This window comes from Primulina tabacum, chromosome 5, assembly GCF_025594145.1.
Source record: "Primulina tabacum isolate GXHZ01 chromosome 5, ASM2559414v2, whole genome shotgun sequence".
Lineage (NCBI taxonomy): Eukaryota > Viridiplantae > Streptophyta > Magnoliopsida > Lamiales > Gesneriaceae > Primulina > Primulina tabacum.
This window is the reverse complement of record NC_134554.1, coordinates 24,885,209-24,904,373: the sequence shown is the minus strand read 5'-3', so window position 1 is coordinate 24,904,373 and position 19,165 is coordinate 24,885,209.

Below are 19,165 nucleotides of genomic sequence, written 5' to 3'. Positions count from 1 at the left end.
ATTTGGATCCAAGAATTTAGATTTAAATAAAGGATTTAAAATGATAAATAATAATTTGGTATTTAAAATTTAGTGTGAAACAAGTTTTGAAGGGAAATATAATTTCCGTATTAAATTTATTTTTCAAGATTAATTTTTCCTTGTTGATATGATTTTGAAAATTTAAATATGTTTTGGCTTTCTAGATAATGTGATAATTAATATGATAATTATGCTAAGATTTTTGTGATATGATATCTTTGTTTAAAAAGAGTTTGTTTCTAATAAAACTCTTACTTTCCATGTTATGTAGGTTTCCTTGTTGATAAACCATATGATTATAAATAAGATGATTCATATCATGCAAACGAAGGTGATTTACGTGTGGACTTTTTACGCAGAAGCATATATACACTGTTTCACTTTTGCACGTCATGAGCTTCAGAGAAAAACATTCTATAAGGACGTTGCTGTTTTGGAGAGGAGTCGACAATTTTGTTTTTCACTCTTCACTTGGAAGTTTTCGTGACTGCATATCGTGTGCACTTTGCACGTCGTGGATTTCAGAGAAAAATAATTCTCAAGGACGTTGCTGTTTTGAAGAGTGATGTTTCACGTGTTGCCGTGATTGTTGGATACATCTGCGGACAACATCTGTGAAAGAGTTGGCTGAAGATTTGTTTTTTGTTGCTCCAGTTTTTGGAATCATGTTTTTGCTTTCTTAATTACGTTTTATGTTTGTTCTTTGTTTTATAAAGCATTTTATTTTCTCAACGTGTTGAGAAAATTGATTTTTGATTAAGATCATTAGTGTTGGTTTTCGTGTAAACTTATTTGTTTTCTAGTGATTATTTTTGTCCTGAGGCACCGCACAAGTATGTGCAATATTTATACTTGTGCAAAATTTAGTCTGGTTCATCTATTTACTTAAAGTCAATTTGTGTTACAAAGTTTTACATTCCGCTGCATGTTGTCAAAAATGTCGTAACATTTCGCACAACACTTAATTATGATAAAACACAACTTTACTATCACATATGTTTATACTCATTACTATCAAACAAAATAGGTCTCAAACCTTACAAATGGTATCAGAGTCTACTCTTGATATACTAAGTGCTGATCCTAACTATTTTGTTTAACAGGTTTACTTATTATTATGGACGCGTAACTAGCAAATACAACACTGCGACCACCAGTGTTAGATGATTCTAACTACAACTTATGGAAGGTCAAAATCAGATTTTACATAAAATCCATAGATGAAAGGGAATGGCAACGTGTTATCAGTGGTTGGACTCCACCGAGGAGGGTAGACGAAGATGGTGATAACATGATAAAACCGGAAAGTGATTGGACTGTCGATGAAGTACAGATTTCGAATTACAATTCAAAGGCGTTGAATGGAATTTTTTCTTCAGCCTACTTAAATATGTTCAGTTTGATTACAAACTGTAATTCTGCTAAGGATGCATGAGATACTCTCCAAAGACATTGTGAAAGCTCGGAGAGTGTGCAACGAACTAGACTGAGGATACTGTCTTCCGAATTCAAAAACTTGAGGATGGAAGAAACATAGATTATTCTTGACTATGATCGTCGCCTAAGGGAAATTGCTAATGAAGCGGTCAGTCTGGGTGACCCTATCTCGAATGACCGATTAGTCAACAAGGTACTCCGATCTTTGCCCGAAAGATTCAACATAAAAATATGTGCAATTGATGAGGCTAAGGATAAAACTCATATAGCTTTAGAGGATTTGATAAGTTCACTTCGTACATTCGAAATGATTATGGACATGCAGAAAAAAGACAAGGGCGAGACTATTGCATTCCAAGTTTCTAATGACTCGTATAATGATCTTCTTCAACTATCCCAAGAGGTTAATGAATCAGACCTTTGTGAGGAGTCTATTTCCTACATCACAAAGAAATTTGTGGATTATTTGAAGAGAATCAGAGACAAGAAGAAGGCTGGACAACCATCAAAGTTTCCTAGTCTGTCAGCTCTGAAAGACCACAGAAGTTTCCTGTTCAAGGCCAGTTTCAACCAAGAAATGAAGGTAAAGGTCAGTTTAATCCAAAGAAGTATGATTCAGTGCAATACAGATAATGCAATGGATTTGGACATTATGCCAATGAATGTGCAAATAGAACTCGCAAGAATAAACGGTACAATGTTTCTTTAAGCGATGAGGAATCTATTGAGGAGGAATCCAATGAAGAAAACAATCACACCTCCTTGAATGCACTCTTGGTAGAAAAACGTTGGCTGCATGTGAATCCCTTCGGTGTTACCTTAGGTGTTGCCACACGCGGGTGCAACACATGTTCAAAATCAGTATGTCTAAAATCTACAACTTCTAGAAATTCAAGTGTCAATGATGATTTGAAAGCTGATGGTGAAGAAATCACTCTTGAGATTGTACAAAAACTTTATGAAGAGTTGTATGCTGATTGGATTAAAAAAAATAAGCTTAACTCAACTCTCATAAAGGCAAACACTGAACTGAAAGTTGTGGTTGCCAAACTTGAAGTAATCCTGAGCAAAAAAGACTTAGAACTATACACGACCAAGGATGAGCTTCAAAAGGCGACTGAGACACTAACCAAGTTCAATTCGAGCACATCTAAGCTTGAATCCATACTTTTGATGGGAAGAGATGACAAGAAGGGTTTATGTTTCAAAGACAGTGTGTTTGAAATTGGTGAATTATCTAAGTCAACTGTTTTTGTGAAAGGAAAAGCTGATTCTTCTAAACAGTCACAATCCACATCTTCGAGCAAAAGTCCTCCATCAAAAAGACAACTTGCTGCATTTGTTTCGAAGCAAAGAAAATGCATGTATATATGCCATTACTATTTTAAGCCTGGACATATCAGGCCCTACTGATTTAAACTTAGGAAAAACTGCATGAATACAAAGGCGAAACGGATGTTGCCCCAAATGTTGCCCAACACTTACCGCAATACCTCAAACCGCCGACCTACAGTAAGACAAATTTGGATACCTAAAAACTCACTGTAATGTTGTCTATATGATGGATGTTGCGTGTTTTCTTGATTGCTCGCAAGAGCACGACGTCAAGTTATAATAAAATATATTTTCGAGTACAAGTGTCGATCCCACGAGGAGTGTGTATATAAACGTATATTAATGCTTGTGATTAAAATAATCTTGACTTTATTTAGAAAAATCAATTTAAGGATTTGATTTTATGAATGACTAAATTGAAAATGAATTTAAAAATAATTAAATATAGATATATAGAACACCAAATTTTAGCAAATAACAATGAGATAAAAGATCTAGAGGTCCGATTTCACGCAACTATCCACCATGTGTAATTCTTATTAGTTTGTTATAAAAGTCCTTTTTTATTCATTAGCAAAGAATCCTATTATTATCTACTCCCTCTTCCAAGTAATAAGTAGATATTTGTTATCTAAAAATGAATTGTGACATTCCCATCAACAATTTACAATTAAATAACACAACAAGCAATAAATTCTCTATAGACTTCGATAGCATTATAGGCCTTCCGAACTCTATAAATACCATTGATGTATTTGATCTTTTTCTTGTTTATAACTTCCTCTTCCGAGTGATAAATTGTAAACATATAAATCATTCAAAATATGGCCAATAAATTGAAAGCATTAAGATTAGAACAATACAAATGAACAATATAAAAACTTAAATAACTTAATTTATAACTTCTAACACATGGTTTCTAGTTTTGTTCCATCATTCCTCTAGAATTAAAACTTAGTTCATAATAACACAATCAAAACAACACAACATAGTTTTAAAATAAGACATAACAAATGAAAAACAAAGGAAAGAAGAACTTAGAACAAGAGTTTGAAGAGCTGATTCCGTTTCCCGGAGTTGTACAAAAGAGTTCCTCAAAACTTGATGAATTTGATTCTTCAATCTTGTAGCAGCCACCTCTTCTCTTCCTTTGGTTCCCCAATGCCCTAGATAGTAGCAAATGATCTCTTAATATAGTCCAGACAAGATAGGAATCGTAGCACACAAAAGTCTTCAACTTCCACGCGCAGCACACAAAGTTACAGAATTTCCGGATTCTGTTTGTCGAAGACCGCGGGTGCGGTGAAGAACAGACCGCGGGTGCGGTCCTCGTTCTGGTGTATGAGCGCAGGTGCGCTGCCTGTGTCAGTGCGGGTGCACTAGCTTACCGCGGGTGCGGTATAAAATGTATCGCGTGTGCGCTGTTGCTACTGTATTTTTTTTATTTTTTTGCACTTTCAATTCAACACTTTTAATACTTCACACTCTTATTCTATACTTCTAAACTATAACAACAAAAACAACAACAAATCAAATAAACTGCTCAAGAACCACATAATTCTAAGTTAAAAACAAGTAATAAAAGTGAAATAAATTACACTTATCAAATTCCCCCAAACTTAAGATTTTGCTAGTCCCGAGCAAAATAAAAACACACAAACAAACAAATCATGAAATATTTTTAAAAGAACTTGGCCTCAAGATAATTTAACTAAATCTTCATGCAATCACAAGTTAAATCAATCTAACCAATTTTTCATCCGGATATAATCATGAAATCGGTTAATTTTCTTAACTTCTAATCTCTTCAACTCATGTTTCAAAACATTCTCAATCAATTTCAATTTTTACAAACACAAATCAAGAGGTCTTTTTTGGTAAATGTTGGGTTCAAAACAATATTCATTCAAGAAAGGAATACCCAATAAATATTTGATGCAATGAGGTGTGTGCAAAAATGATCAAGATTCGTACTCAATGGAAGTGTTTATCGATTATCCATAGGCTAAATCCTCCCAATCCCTCTCCACTAGTATATTGGACAACTATGACTAGGTTAATAGGATTTTCAATGGTAGTAATGTTAGGCCTTGGTTTATAGCTACAAATGAAAATTAGGAATTCAAATAAGGTAGTAAATTGAATTTTTATAACTCTTTTGCATACTCCGCTTTTTCTTTTATCTCCAATTTTTATTCATTTCATCTCTTTTTCTCCCCTTTTTCTCCAACTTCTTCAATCAAACATCATTCATCATTTTTCTTTTCTTTTCTTTTGTAGGAGAATATCACTTTCTTTAATCTTTTGAATTCTTACTCCCTTGAGAAGGTAGGAAATAATTGTATAAGATATTCAAAGGGTTGGTAAATGTGGGCTACATGAAAGGATATCGAATGGGGGTCTTTTACACATATTAACGTGTGCCATTCGAATTCATATAAGCTCAAAGAGGTGACAAATGATAAATTATTTTTATTTGGTAGCTTGAAAGGCTCAATCGATAAAAAAAATCACCTAAATCATTTCTAAATCATAGTTTGTCCGTATTTCGCCTCAAGTGTTGTTTGGATAGATCTAGACAAAATCTCAATTCACTAACACAAAGTAGAATCTAATCATCGTGAAAAGTGATGTCTCAATGCATCAACCAAATACATATATATTCAAAAGAAAAGTGATTGGCTTCCAAGAAATTTCAAGAACACAATTCTTTTCTCATATAGGCTCAAGAGGGCTTCAAATGAATATTTATGAACAATATAAATAGGCCCAAATAAAATCAAAGATTGCCTCAATCATATATGTGTTTGCAAAAATTTATTTCAATAACAAATGAAAATCGCAGAGTTGTTTAGAATTTATAAGTCTCAAATTTACCAAATCTCATGATTGTTCTCTAAATTTTTCAAATTGATTGATGAACATTAATGAAATGCATGGCCTTTCTTCTCAATACAAAATTTTTTTTCATCATTGGCCATTTCAAATAAAAAATTTCATGACTATGACACTACAAACACACAAGCAACAAACTCACAAGAAAAAATAAAACACTCAAATAAAACTAAATAAAATGAACAACACACAAAAATAAAACACACAAAATAAAATAATATCTCTCCCCCAAACTTAAATATGTGCATCGTCCTCGATGTATATGATCGTGAAAGTTAGGGAATACACATACCTCGGGCAATGACCGTCAGTGGTCATCGCCATCCTCATTGTCTGCTCCTTCTTGTGGTGGGTGATACTCAGGCGGATCATATGCGGGTGGACACTGTGGAGGTTGCGGAAATGGATTACCATATGTGGAAGCCGATGGAAATTGTTGAGCCAAGACAGATGTGAAATCCATCATATAATCCATGAATGTATCGGTCCTAAACCGAAAAGCGTCCATGTCCTGGCGTTGTTGGCGCATCTCCTCTTCCAAATAAGTTAATCTATCCCGCACATTTCTTCGTTGCAGTTGTGTTTGTTGTTGTTGGGCCTGAGCATGGTCACGTCTTTCAGCAGCTCTTCGGTTGAATTCTCTTTGAGCTTCACGTGTATCTTGTTGATCAGATGTCAGTGACCTATGTGGTTGAATTACCACAATGACATTTTTTGGTTTCAACAATTCTTCGTTTGCTGCCCAAGTCACTCCAGCATAATGGCATAAGTCTGTGATAAGAGAAGGGTGGAGGAGTCCACTAGGAGAGTTACCTTTTGCATAATCTAGCATTGAGTTCTGAAGCAATTGACCTAAATCAATTGTCTTTCCTATTAAGATGCAATAGGTCAGGATTACCCTCTCCTTGATGACAGTAGTAGTATGCTCAGTGGGCTTAATCCTAGCCGAAATGAAAGAATACCAATCCTTGGCAACATTTTTTAGATCAGATTTGGCCAGGCTTAAATGAACATCATCTCTCATTTGCCACTCTGCTCCCTCGATGCAAATAGTATGAAGAATATCATTATAATCAACTTCCTCGTTCCGGTATTGTTCATATTCATCATGCATGATTTGAGGGATACCATACATTGTGTTGATGGTATGAGAATCAAAAGCTACCATCTTGCCTCGCACCAAAACCTTCAAGTGATCATGCTTAACCTTAAGGTTAGCATAAAATTCTCTTACCAAGGAAATAACCGCATCTGGTGGTGGCTTACCAAACTCCTCCCAATGCCTAGCAGTAAGCATGAATCCGATTTCAGTTCGTGGGAAGCTCAAGTCAAAGCCCCTCTCTTTCACAATGCTCTTGTTTAGAATTTTGCCATAGTTTTCCTCCGCTTTCTCGTCCCAAAACTTGTTTACATCATAATTTGCAGATGATGATGCACCCTTGGATTGTTTCTTTCTTGGAGGCATTTTATCAAACACCTTCAAATCACCAACTTTCCCTTCAATCTAATTCACAAAACTAGAAGATTTTTCACACCCCAAACTTGTTAACCACAATAACTACACCTCAATAATATACACACCAATTCAATCAACAATATCAAGATTGTACTACACTAAAATTCAATTTTATTCCATAGCCAATGACACCCACAATTTCGAATTTGAAAGCAAATGTACTATGAAATGGCTCACCTTGATTGTTGAAATGATTCTTGTAAGAACAAACTCGGAGCTCCAATCAATTCTTTGTGAAAATTTTCGAGCCCTCTTTCAAACCCTAGGTTTGGTGTTGAATTTTATGCAATAAGATGGATATAAGATGAATTATTGAAGTTATGTAGGTGTGTAGTGGAATATTTGTGCTTGAAGAACAAAATTTGAGAGTGAAGTGTGTTTTCATAGGATGTATTTCGAAGTGGAGGAGAGAATTTTGAAGAAGGGTTACGGTTATGTCCAATTTCTGCTTGTTTCAGACTTTTAAAACATCGACAGCGGGTGCAGTCCTAAACACACCGCGGGTGCGGTCAGGACTCTGTAATTTTTAAGCTTCGAGCTTCAGCGACCGCGGGTGCGCTGCATTTGGTATCGCGGGTGCGGTGTGTGTTCTGGAATTTCAGCGCGGGGGCGGTGACAAAATGACCTGCGGGTGCGCATGGCCTACTGGAAATTTTCAATTTTTTTTTTGAATCCACAACAACCGCGGGTGCGGTAATCTCTCGGCCAATCCAATGCAGGTGCGCTCCTGAAACTACCGCGGGTGCGGTCTTGCTACTGGAATTTTATGTTTTTTTTAATAAGCACCGCGGGTGCGCTCCAAAAGAAACCGCGGGTGCGGTGTAGGTACTGGAAAATTTTATTTTTTCTTTCATCAACTACTGCCAGTGCGGTGTTTTTCCAGCGCGGGTGCACTATCAGAAATGGTTTTCTCCTCAAATTTTAATCCTGAAAAACACAATTTAGTTCATAAGATTTTGGGAGGATAAAAGAACACATTAGATCAAAAATACACATCCCAAAATAAGAATACAAAAGTAAAAGCTACACCAAAAAAAAATGTAATAAAGAAACAAAAGAATTTGGGTTGCCTCCCAAAAAGCGCTTGGTTTAACGTCGTCAGCCCGACTATACCAATTTTGTTCATGGTGGTTCGCTCAACCCAATGATGTCGATATTCCTTACTTCAGTCCCATAATAAGGCTTAACCCGCTGTCCATTCATCTTGAAAGTTCTTCCATCGTTGCATTTTAACTCGATAGCCCCATGAGGGTATACTGTTTCTACAACAAATGGTCCTGACCAACACGACTTTAACTTACCAGGAAACAACTTCAAACGAGAATTGAATAATAATACTTGTTGCCCCAGTTTTAGCTCCCTTCGAACAATGATTTTGTCATGCCACTTCTTAGTTTTCTCTTTATATATCTTGGCATTCTCATATGAGTCATTTCGGAATTCTTCCATTTCATTTAGTTGCAATTTTTTGACATCGGCAGATGCTTTCAAGTTAAAGTTCAATTTCTTAATTGCCCAGAATGCTCGGTGCTCCAATTCAAGTGGCAAGTGACATGCTTTTCCAAATACGAGCCTATAGGGAGACATCCCAATAGGTGTTTTGAATGCAGTTCGGTATGCCCATAGTGCATCATCCAACTTGATTGCCCAATCCTTTCGGTTAATATTGACTGTCTTCTCCAATATTTGTTTAATTTCCCGGTTGGATATTTCAGCTTGTCCATTCGATTGGGGATGATACGCCAGTGCCACTTTATGCTTTACATTGTATTTAGTCCAAGAGTGATTTGAAAATGTTATTGCAAAAATGTGTACCTTCGTCACTTATAATAGCTCTCGGTGTTCCGAACCTTGTGAAGATGTTCTTATGCACAAATTTAGCTACAATACGAGCATCATTAGTATTGGTGGCTATTGCTTCCACCCATTTTGAAACATAATCCACAGCTAATAAAATATAATAATTACCAAAAGAAGGGGGAAAAGGTCCCATGAAATCAATGCCCCAAACGTCAAAAAGTTCTATTTCCAAAATATTCGTAAGTGGTAGTTCGTGACGTCTAGAAATGTTTCCTAACCTTTGGCATCTATCACACGATTTTACTAAGGTATAACTATCTTTAAACAAATTAATCCAATAGAAACCAGATTGCAATACCTTAGCTGCTGTTCGTGTTGCTCCAAAATGTCCACCATAAGGTGACGAATGACATTGTTCCAGGATTTTGTTTGCATCGTCGCCATCCACGCATCTCCTTATAACTTGGTCAGCACATCTCTTGAATACGTATGGATCATCCCATAGGTAAAACTTTGCATCGTGAATGAATTTCTTCTTTTGGTGATAACTCAAATCTGGAGGAAGAGTACCACAAGACAAGAAGTTAGCTATATCAGCAAACTATGGGAGTTTAGAATTTACCTCAAAAAGCTGTTCGTCTGGAAATGCTTCTTTTATGATTTCTTCATCTTTTTTATCTTCAAGTTCGAGTCGTGACAAGTGATCAGCTACTTGATTTTCACACCCCTTCCTATCCTTTATTTCAAAATCAAACTCTTGGAGCAATAAAATCCACCTTATCAAGCGTGGTTTTGCATCCTTCTTGGCAAAAAGGTATCGAATAGCTGCATGGTCAGTGAAAACAATTACCTTTGTGCTGACCAAGTAGGGTCTAAACTTTTCAAATGCAAATACTACTGCAAGCATCTCCTTTTTAGTAGTTGTGTAATTTTGTTGTGCAGCATCCATGGTTCGACTTGCATAGTAGATTGATCTAAAAAATTTATCACGCCTTTGGCCCAACACCACACCTACTGCATAATCACTAGCATCACACATCAACTCGAAGGGCTCCTTCCAATTTGGTACTATCATGATTGGTGCTGTCACCAATGCCTTCTTGATCTTCTCAAATGCCTACAGACAATCATCATCAAAAATAAAAGTTGATTCTTTTTCAAGCAAATTACACAAAGGTTTAGAAATCTTAGAAAAATCTTTGATAAATCTACGATAAAACCCGGTGTGTCCTAAGAAACTCCTTATCCCTTTGATGTTCTTTGGTGGTGGAAGCTTTTCAATTGCAACCACTTTGGCTCTGTCTACCTCTAATCCCTTATAAGACACTTTATGTCCAAGAACAATACCCTCTTGGACCATAAAATGACATTTCTCCCAATTAAGAACTAAGTTCTTTTCTTGACATCTCTGCAAAACAAGGGAAAGGTTATGTAAACAGTGATCAAATGAAGAGCCAAATACCGAGAAATCATCCATGAAAACTTCCATGATGTCTTCCACCATGTCTGCAAATATGGCCATCATACACCTCTGGAAAGTAGCAGGTGCATTACATAGTCCAAAAGGCATCTTCCTAAAAGCAAACGTGCCATAGGGGCACGTGAAAGTTGTCTTCTCTTGATCCTCTGGTGCTTTAGCAATCTGTTTATAACCTGAATAACCATCTAAAAAACAGTAGTGACAATAACCAGCAAGTCTATCAAGCATTTGATCAATAAAAGGTAATGGAAAAGGATCTTTCCGTGTGGCGTTGTTCAACTTCCTATAATCAATACATACTCGCCATCCAGTTACAGTACGAGTAGATATTAGTTCATCATTTTCATTCTTTACCACAATCATTCCACCCTTTTTAGGCACTACTTGCACAGAAGACACCCAACTGCTGTCAGAAATAGCATATATAACTCCAGCATTTAACAATTTCAACACTTCATTTTTCACTACCTCTTTCATGGCTGGATTTAACCTTCTCTGATGATCCACGTAAGGAGCGTATGACTCCTCCATTAAAATTCTATGCATGCATACAGTGGGACTAATCCCCTTGATATCAGAAATCGACCACCCAAATGCAGTTTTAAATTTCCTCAACACTCTCAACAATTTCTCTTTTTCATCTAAAGTAAGAAAGGAAGAGATAATTACCGGATATGTCGACTTCTCACCCAAGAAAGCATAGCAAAGATGACTTGGCAATTCCTTCAAAACAGGGGATGAATGTATAATCTCTGAACACTTTTCTTCATCCAACTTCTCCTTTGCGGCTTCCTTCACCTTTGGCAACTCCTCAAGAGCCAAAAGTTGCTCTCTCAATTCCCAATCATCATCAACTTTACCAACAGTACTAGAAAGGCATCTTTCTAATGGATCTTTTACTGTATGACTTATACCAATCTCAGCAACACAAGAGTCAATTATATCAATGCTTTTACAAGTACTCACCTCGTCATTACCTTTAATAGCCTTATAGATGTTGAATATCACAGCTTCCCCACCAACTCTCAAGGTGAGTTCTCCTTTGTGTACATCTATCAATGCTTTCCCAGTGGCTAAGAAGGGTCGCCCAAAAATCAATGGAGCATCTTGATCTTCCTCCATATCAAGTATTACAAAATCAACAGGGAAGATAAACTTGTCAACTTTTACCAAAACATCTTCAACAATTCCACGAGGATAGGTGAATGATCTATCTGCAAGTTGCAAAGTTATAGTGGTTGGTTTTACCTCCCCAAGCTTCAAGTCCCTATAAGTAGAAAATGGCATAAGATTAATACTCGCTCCAAGATCACATAAAGCTTTATTAACATAATTACCACCAATAATGCAAGGAATAGTAAAACTCCCTGGATCTTTTAGTTTTTGTGGTAGCTTCTTTTGGAGAACGACGCTACATTCTTCGGTCGGCATTTGCCCTAAAGCATCAGCAAATGGAATGTTGATGTGAATCTTCTTGAAAATCTCCAAAAATTTTGCAAATTGATCATCAATAATTTTCTTCCTAAATCTCTGTGGGTATGGAAGAGTCGGATTAAATACTGGAGGTTGTTCAACTTCAACTTCAGCTTTAGATCCCTCGGTTTCAACTTCTTCAACTGTCTTCTCGCTTTCCTCATTCTCTTTGGATTTTTTAACCTCAAGTTCTCTTCCACTTCTCAAAGTTACAGCTTTGCATTTCTCCTTTGGATTCACTTCAATATTACTTGGGAATTGACCTCTATTTTGATCTCTCAATGCATTAGCCAACTGTCCAATCTGTGTCTCCAATGATTTCATTGTGGCACCCATATTTCCCATGTGAGTTTCCATGCCATCAAGACGAGATTCAGTCCTAGCCATCCTTTTACTAGATTCAGCAACAAATATCCCAACTAGATCCTCAAGTGAAGGTTTTCCTTCCCCCTTTGATGTATTGAACCCCGGTGGAGGATTCAACACATTCTTATTATTAGCATATGAAAAATTCTCATGATTTTTCAAACCAGGATGATAAGTGTTAGGGGGAAGGTTACCTCGATATCCTCCGTAGCCACCAAAATTCCTATTGTTGATATAATGAGCCTCATCAGGAATATGTGGTTCTTCAGTAACAACCGATGCATTTTCAACCTCTGTTGTACTAGCTTTATTCATAGCTGCAATTTGAGTTGTTAAAGCTGAAACTTGTGCGGTCAGTGATGTAATAGGATCTACGGCATAAATTCCAGCTTGTTTCTTTACTCCTGACCTCTCAGACGGCCACTGATAACTGTTAATGGTCATCTGTTCAAGCAAATCATATGCTTGATCAGGTGATTTGGCAAATATCATGCCACCAGCTGCTGCATCCACAGTGCCTCTTGTTTGTCCATTCAAACCATTGTAAAACAATTCAATTTGTACCCAATCTTCAAAACCATGGTTTGGTCACCTCCTCAACAACTCCTTATACCGTTCCCATGCCTCATATAATTGCTCAAAGTCAGTCTGCCTAAAAGTACTTATCTCAATTTTCAACTGTGCAGACTTCGCAGGTGGAAAATATTTAGCAAGGAACTTGGTTGCTAACTCCTGCCATGTAGTGATACTCCCCAAAGGAAGCGATTGGAGACATCCTCTTGCTTGGTCCCTAAGAGAAAAAGAAAACAAGCGCAATCGAATTATATCATCAGAAACACCATTTATTTTTACCGTGTCAGTGATTTCAAGGAATGTTCTGAGATGTAGATGAGGATCTGCGGTAGCTGCTCCCCCAAACTGATTCTGTTGAACCGTGTTTATTAATGCAGGTTTGAGTTCAAAGTTGTTTGCATTAATAGTCCCTCATGCTATTCCTGAATAATGAGTATTTAATACCGGCCTAAAATGATTTCTGATGGGTATTGCAGGGGGTGGATTTTCATTATCTCTGTTGTCAGCCATTGTTTGAATATCTTCTCTTCTTGCCTTTCTTAATCTTCTTGCGGTTCTTTCGACCTCAGGATCAAAGATAAGCAAGTCAAGATTTTGCGATCTTCGCATGCACTGTCAAACAAGGATAAGAAACAAATCAATGTTTAATGGAATACAATAAAAACAACTCTAAATTAAAATCAAGACTAATTGGTAACAATACTAATATAAATTTAAAATAAACACTCCCCGGCAACGGCGCCAAAAACTTGTTGCGTGTTTTCTTGATTGCTCGCAAGCGCACGACGTCAAGTTATAGTAAAATATATTTTCGAGTACAAGTGTCGATCCCACGAGAAGTGTGTATATAAACATATATTAATGCTTGTGATTAAAATAATCTTGACTTTATTTAGAAAAATCAATTTAAGGATTTGATTTTATGAATGACTAAATTGAAAATGAATTTAAAAATAATTAAATATAGATATATAGAACACCAAATTTTAGCAAATAATTTTAGCAAATGACAATGAGATAAAATATCTAGAGGTCCGATTTCACGCAACTATCCACCATGTGTAATTCTTATTAGTTTGTTATAAAAGTCCTTTTTTATTCATTAGCAAAGAATCCTATTATTATCTACTCCCTCTTCCAAGTAATAAGTAGATATTTGTTATCTAAAAATGAATTGTGACATTCCCATCAACAATTTACAATTAAATAACACAACAAGCAATAAATTCTCTATAGACTTCGATAGCATTATAGGCCTTCCGAACTCTATAAATACCATTGATGTATTTGATCTTTTTCTTGTTTATAACTTCCTCTTCCGAGTGATAAATTGTAAACATATAAATCATTCAAAATATGGCCAATAAATTGAAAGCATTAAGATTAGAAAAATACAAATGAACAATATAAAAACTTAAATAACTTAATTTATAACTTCTAACACATGGTTTCTAGTTTTGTTCCATCATTCCTCTAGAATTAAAACTTAGTTTATAATAACACAATCAAAACAACACAACATAGTTTTAAAATAAGACATAACAAATGAAAAACAAAGGAAAGAAGAACTTAGAACAAGAGTTTGAAGAGCTGATTCCGTTTCCGGAGTTGTACAAAAGAGTTCCTCAAAACTTGATGAATTTGATTCTTCAATCTTGTAGCAGCCACCTCCTCTCTTCCTTTGGTTCCCCAATGCCCTAGATAGTAGCAAATGATCTCTTAATATAGTCCAGACAAGATAGGAATCGTAGCACACAAAAGTCTTCAACTTCCACGCGCAGCACACAAAGTTACAGAATTTTCGGATTCTGTTTGTCGAAGACCGCGGGTGCGGTGAAGAACAGACCGCGGGTGCGGTCCTCGTTCTGGTGTATGAGCGCAGGTGCGCTGCCTGTGTCAGTGCGGGTGCACTAGCTTACCGCGGGTGCGGTATAAAATGTAACGCGGGTGCGCTGTAGCTACTGTATTTTTTTATCTTTTTGCACTTTCCGATTCAACACTTTTAATACTTCACTCTTATTCTATACTTCCAAACTATAACAATAAAAACAACAACAAATCAAATAAACTGCTCAAGAATCACATAATTCTAAGTTAAAAACAAGTAATAAAAGTGAAATAAATTACACTTATCAATGGATCAGTTCGGGCACCTTTGAAGGTGCTTCAAACACAGTATTCTCAATGAGCTGCTGTAACACTCGTGACTAAAATGCATAATTAGTGCGGAAGCTTTAAAATATAATTTGGAGAAAAGGTGTAATTTTAAAAATATTTGGGCAGCATCTACTCACAAATAGGACATGTCACCTGTCTCAAGCAACACATAAAATACATGCAAAAGATTTTCATATTTATCAGATACCATTTAATATAGTATCTATACATATTTCTAATTGTAATATCAAAAACAAGGTTTTCAATGTTTCCCAAAATAACCAAAAGCTTAACATATCAAAATAACATCCAACCACTATCTCCAAAGTTTGGCATATTCCCTTCTCTCGCTTCGACAACTCAGGTTGATCAGTCTTTCTTACATGTGCCTGCATCACATGAACATAACTGGAATGAGTATAAAACTCAGCAAATGGAATCAATATTAACAAGATACATATATATAATTTTATTGTAAAACATGAAATGGATAGCCTCAATTTTATTTTCTTGAAAACATTATCCATCTCATTTCATAAACGTAGAATCATGATTAATATCATCCGTCAAGAATCATAATACAACAATACATAGGGATGATATTCATTTCATTGATCAACTGAAGAATTGATAGTTCTTATAAGATAGTTTATTCATTGCTTACCCTCTTCGTAAAAACGAATCTTATAGGAGGGACATGTACCTCTGCATAAAATGCATCTTATAAGAGAGCACATGTTTTCATCGTTAATTGGCCAATTACATTGCGGATTTAGAATTGCCAGAGGCAACACCGCTACTATCACTATCAATCCAATCATTCAATCATATAAAACTTCATTCAAGCATTTTATCAAACACATTAGAGGCATCTTGTAAAGTTTAACTCCTTTCATTCAAAAATGCATATAATTGCACTACCATATATACATATTTACATATATATATCATGAATTGAATTTGAAAGGAGTTAACATCATAAAATCATCAAAAGACATACATAAAGGATCATGTGTTGCATTTAAGAAATGATTCCACTTACAACACTTGGAGCACTTGGTTTCCTAAACCTTGACGGTGATCCTACAACAATAAACCCAATAACTAACCATCAACACCCAAATAATAACATTAGATGACCATTTAACCCAAAAAATCTAACACAACTATCATCCCCTAACTCCACCATCTTCAATAACTCAAGAACAAGAAGAAAAACCACTTACCTTTGTCCCTTTCACTAAAAAGATGAAGTTCCAACTCCGGATTGAAGATTAATTGCTTGATTGAATGAGAAAAGAAGAAAAAGATGAAGAACCCTAGCCTTACACGATGGAGAAGAGAAATGAAGAGAAGGGAAATGAGAAAAATGAGAGTCTCCTTTGATTTTATGCCTTAAAATACCCAAAACACGTCTTTGTTGGGCGCCCGGGCGGACATCTTTTTCCGCTCGGGCGCAGAACTCTCGGCCAAAAACACCAGATTTTCGAAATAGGCCCGCCCGGGCGGACATCTTTTTCCGCTCGGGTGCGCTCTGCGCACAACTACGACAAAGATTGCTTCCGAAACGCCTCTTCCCTTCATAATTAGGAAAAGTGGTAAACATGAAAGTTGTAACTCTATGTCTTGGCTCTCATCTCCAATTGGCCTCATGTCATTTGAAGGTTTGAGTAAAAAGTTATGCTCAATCTCCCAACATGTGTCACTACAGGAACAACGAAACACACGACAGACTTCGGGACGTTTTTGGCTCGTCTTCCACAATGATTTGAACAAAAATCAAAACATGAAAGTTATAGCCTTATATCTTATCTTTCTAATGGAAGTGGCTTTACATCATTCGGATTGATATACAAAACATTATGCTAAAAACCACAACTACTATCACAGTTTCATACCGTTTCAGCACTTCCATTACCTATTTGGCTAAGGATCAACTTTCTATTCTACCCATACATTCTTTGCTTCATTCTATATCATTCAATACCATTCATATCATATCTTGAAACCATAAACCATCACCATTACATCACATATCCCCAAACAATCATCATAATAAACCATAAAAGGAATAATGACCATACTTAATCATAATCATTACCTTACATCATATGCATACGAATGTCTGGGCGTTACAATTCTCCCCTCCTTACGAAATTTTGTACCCGAAATTGTCATTACTGTTCGAATAACTCAGGATATCATTGTTTCATTTCCTCTTCTGGCTCCCACGTTGCTTCTTCAACCAATTGATTACGCCAAAGAATCTTTATAATGCCGATTTCCTTATTCCTCAGTACTTTAACCTTGCGATCCAAAATCTGGATTGGTACTTCTTGATATGTCAAGTTTGGCATCAGATCCAATGGTTCATGTCTGAGAACATGGGAAGGGTTCGAGATGTACTTTCTGAGCATTGAGACGTGAAATACATTGTGGACTCTATCCAAGTCCGGCGGTAAGGCTAGACGATATGCTCTTTCTCCTATCCTGTCCAGAATTTCAAATGGGCCGATAAATCTTGGGCTTAGCTCATCTTTCTTCCCGAATCTCATTACCCCTTTGAGAGGAGCAATTTTGATAAAAACATGATCTCCAACTTCAAACTCCAAAGGCCTTCTTCGGTTATCAGCATAACTTTTCTGTCTGGTTTGGGCCGTCTTCATTCTGTCCTGGATTAAAGTAATCACATCAGCTGTCTGTTGGACCAATTCTGGTCCTAACATCTTTCTTTCACCGACTTCATCCCAGTTCAACGGTGACCTACATTTTCTGCCATACAATGCCTCGTATGGTGCAATGCCAATCGTCGCCTGATAACTATTGTTATATGTAAATTCCGCAAGTGGAAATTTAGAATCCCAGCTACCAGGAAAGTCAATCGTGCAGGCTCGTAGCATATCTTCAAGAATCTGAATCACCCTCTCTGACTGCCCGTCACTCTAAGGATGATATGATGTGCTAAAAGCCAATCTGGTGCCCAAGGCTCTGTGCAAGCTCTTCCAGAATTCAGAAGTAAACCTCGGGTCACGATCAGATACAATGACACATGAATACCATGAAGTCTCACAATTTCAGCTACATAGACTTCAGCATACTGGTTCATTGTAAACGTCGTCTTGACCGGAAAAAAAATGAGCTGACTTGGTTAACCTGTCAACAATCACACAGATGGAGTTATAACCCTTTGGTGTTCTTGGAAGTCCCGTTACAAAGTCCATGGTGATGTGCTCCCACTTCCACTGAGGTATTGGGAGGGATTGCAAAGTTCCAGCATGTCTTTGATGCTCAATCTTTACTTGCTGACATGTTAGACATTCGGATATAAACTTTGCAATATCACTTTTCATACCTGGCCACCAGTATAGACGTCGGAGATCCTGATACATCTTAGTGCTACCTGGATGTATCGAGTATGGCGCTGCATGAGCCTCTGTCAAAACATCTCGTTGAATGTCATTACCAATGGGAACACATATCCGACCTCTAAACCTTAACAAATCATCAGTATTCATCGCAAACTCTGTATTTATTTTCTCATCGGCTTTAGATCGCAATTTCATCAACTGATTGTCATTAGGTTGCTCCCGTCGTATCCTATCTGTCAACGTAGGTCGAATAACTAAAGATGAAAGTCTAACGATGGTCCCTTGCTCTACCATAGCGATCTCGATTCTCTGAAGATCTAATAACAACAGCTTCTGAATCAATGAACTCAAAGAAGAAACTGACTTACGGCTCAAAGCATCTGCAACGACGTTTGCTTTACCTGGGTGGTAGCTAATGGTCACATCATAATCTTTAACAAGTTCTAACCACCTCCTCTGCCGCATATTGAGTTCCTTCTGTGAGAATAGATATTTCAAGCTCTTATGATCTGTGAAAACTTCACATTTCTCGCCATACAGATAATGCCTCCATATTTTCAATGCGAAGACCACTGCAGCCAACTCAAGATCGTGGGTGGGATAATTCTTCTCATAGTCTTTCAACTGGCGAGAAGCATAAGCTGAAACGTCTGCTATTCGCTTTCTTAAAAAGTACTAGAAATTCTTTTTTTTTAAACCTCCCTTAGCATCGGCCGAACCACCAAAAATTACATAAAATATTTT